Source organism: Gavialis gangeticus, unplaced genomic scaffold (assembly GCF_001723915.1).
Source record: "Gavialis gangeticus isolate Ggan-Ray unplaced genomic scaffold, GavGan_comp1, whole genome shotgun sequence".
Taxonomy (NCBI): domain Eukaryota; kingdom Metazoa; phylum Chordata; order Crocodylia; family Gavialidae; genus Gavialis; species Gavialis gangeticus.
The window spans coordinates 78,142,630-78,146,072 of NW_017729024.1; positions in this window are offsets into that span (position 1 = coordinate 78,142,630).

The following is a 3,443-nucleotide window of genomic DNA, read 5'->3' on the forward strand; positions in this document are numbered from 1 at the left end:
TGAAGCTGTTCTGAGAATCTATAAGGAGCTTTGGATTACATTGATATCAAAATACTAAGTCTATCAGAAGCCTAGGTAATGCATCATTCTGAAATCTAGAAAACTTTGAAGTTAAGCAAAATGAAAATTTCAATTTCACATTAAATGAATGCTTCTGCTTTATTTAGAAATTTCCCATTGGAAAATAAAAAATGATTTTTCCTATAAAATATCTTATTTGTAGTAATGTCCAATTTTTACCAACAAAATGTTTAAATTTAAAAGCTTCAACTGGCTCTGCTAAATTGTGTCAGATTCAGAGACCACACTTTACTTTATGCCTTACCACCACAAATAATTTTGGAAGAATTTTGGAAGAATCACTTCTATGGCAAAAGTGAAACAGATGCTAGATGAGGAAAATTTTGATGGGAGAATGTGACTTGCTTGATTCTATCTTGTCACGAATACCTGGCATCTTTTGATAGCCTATAGGCTGTAATTTGCCATCACAGATCTCCTCACAAAACCCTAGGGTACCTGGTAAAAGACCTGAAATATGTTATCTTTTCTAGGGAAGTTTTTAAATAAAGATTGAATGTCTTTTTGAGAGACATAATATATCTCAAACAGAAATTATGATCTTGATATTGAAATTATTGGATAAAGTTCTCTGGCATGTCCTGCTGGGTCACACTAAATGACCTGACTTTAAAATGCATGAATATTTTGTCTGGGACTCCAAGACTACTGATAACTTGTCTATAGTTATTTCTAATAATAATTTACAAGTGACTTGCAGACAAAAATGAGAAATGTTTCCAGAATCCCAAGCTGGGCCTCTTGGAGTGATTTCTCCCAATTGCAGTGTGCATGGCAAGAGGCAGTGACATTAGTGGGAGAATAGGGAATGGGATGTTACATGTTACAAGCTGTATGGATTGTGTGCACAGTCAGGGAAGATCTTCAATTGCTCATGGAACTTTTGAAATTGAAATACCAGCTCTGAATACTAATTGTGTATCTTGGCCTCTATATTTTTTTTAAAAGCCGATGTAAGCAAAAATTAGACAATTATTACTGAGAGTAATAACAAGCATTCTGCATTCCTTCATATAAAGATTTTTCATTTTCATTTTGCAGCTAACATGACATTTGTTGCCTATAAGTCTAGAGAAATGACAATGAAATTGCTTAAAACCAGTGTCAGATTAACATCAGGCCCCTATATTTAAGTAAAGGCAAATAGCTATATTTATTCCAAATCTTTTATTTGAAAGTTTAGTAATATACCTACAAGACATAGTCATTTATAAAAAAAAACATTGTTACTTTTAGTTTTCGTTTAGTATTATTGGTATAGGAGAGGCAGCAAACATACGTGGATGATAAGGCATAGGACTTTGGCTTGTTTCACTTGGGTTCTGTTCCTGGTTCTGTCACTGATCATGTCATGGGACCTTGTACATGCGACTTCGCCTTAAGTTGTCTTCCCTCTCTTCTCTGTCTGACATGCTTAGTTACAGTTTCTCAGTTTGGTGAGTAGTTTATTTGCTAAGAATAATTTCAGGAATCTCTATGTAAATTTGAGTCAAATTCACCAAACAGTGTTTGGATGGGAACTTTTTTTAGGGCTCATCTTACAAAACTGCTGTTAGTGTAGGCCTTCTTCTTTTGGCCAATATACCAGGGGCCAGGATAGTCATGCTGGGCAGAGGTTCCCTCCCTCATTTGAGGAGACTTGAAACCACATCTTATAGCTCCCAGGAAAGTGTCTCAGCTACCCGACTAACAATTTAGATACCCTGCTCCAAGATGGAATCAATTGAAGATTGGGCCTGACAGAAGTAGCCTGATGATAAGCAGGGTGGAGTGAGGCACCTGAGATCTCCCTTTGAGAGTTTTAGGGATGCCTTCCAAATCTCTATTTATCAACATCAAGACATGGCAGAAAAAAACATGGCAGTGCCCTTATGGTGCCCAAAGGGCAGAACAGGCATAATCACCTGCCAGAGGGTGCCTGAGCTGCTTTAGGGGCAGAACCATTATAGAGAGATTGAATAACAACCCACCTAAGATCTTTTGGTAGGTTAGTAATTACCTTGAAACTTGGAGCTGAGAAGCTCAAATTCAAATTCACACTCCTGGTGAGCCTGGCTTACCCACTCCCCAGGTGAAAGAGCTAACCAGCGGACTATTAATACTCTCATGCATGAGGAGTTCTGACTGGAGCTTTTTCATTTGCGTGTCCACATCACTTTGAACCTCCACATCACTTCAACCAGTCTTACTTGTAAGGTCTTCAGAGCAGTCACTGCCTCTTATTTTGCAGCTTTACCTATGTACAAAGCAACTGACAGCTTGCTGGAGGCAACTACTTTATATTGTGACATTAATCTTTTTGTAATTTTCCTTCTGAAGTAAAATATGTGGGTTTACTTATTTTGAGGCATCTCTGCTAAACCCCAAAAATACAAGAAGTGATTTTGGAAACAAACATTTTACCAGTTTTACAGAGAAGAGTGTATTTGTCTATGGAAAAATTGTGCATTGGTCTTACCTATTTTGCTCACTAAAATCCATTTTAGCAAGGTTAAGCATATTAAAATATGCAATATATGTACTAGCAGTGCATAATTTAAGGGTCTGTCATCTGTGTGTAAATGTCTAGACCAGGTATCCTGTTCAATTCTGCAGTAAGCCAGCTGTTGTAGTTTACTAACTACTATATAAACACTTGGAGCTTGGATCAGTTTCAAAAATATTAATGACGTGTTTTTTCTAGTCTGGAAAATCACCCTTCAACTTCTTACCTACTGTATGTAAACTATAACACAGACTATTTAAACTATAAACTAAAAAAGCTTTAGTTACAGCTAGCAATTGATTTATTTCAGGGTAAACGCATTACACTGAATTTAACATGTTACAAACAGATTTTTTCCCCCCTGGTATTAGGAAGCAGTGTTACTTTGTTAGACCACAAGGCTAAGAATCAGGATTCCTGGGTTCTATTCCTGGCTCTTTTCCCTGATTGTGTAATTTTGTGTAAGTCACATTTTCCTTTCTACTTGTTAATTAGACTAATGAAGTTCACATATTCATATTTAATCAATTCACATGTGTATTGCAAGTCTGAATGCTTTGAAAAGTACTTTGATATCCTTAGATAAAAGGTAATATAATATCTCCAAGTGTGAATATAGAAAAGCCCAGTCCAGAAAACACATCCTAAAAATGCTCCCTTTCTGCAAAAGTTCAGATCAGACATAACTGTCTTCTAATTATAAACACCAGTCTGTTTTCTCTGACTTCTCATAACTGCAAAGAAGACTATATTAAGTTCACGTCATATGGATAAGCTTGACATCATCCTCTCATTTCTTTTGTATGCTGTAGGTCCTACTAGGCATGTCTACACATGCATTTACGAGCGCTTACATTTAATGTGCATTAAGTGAATG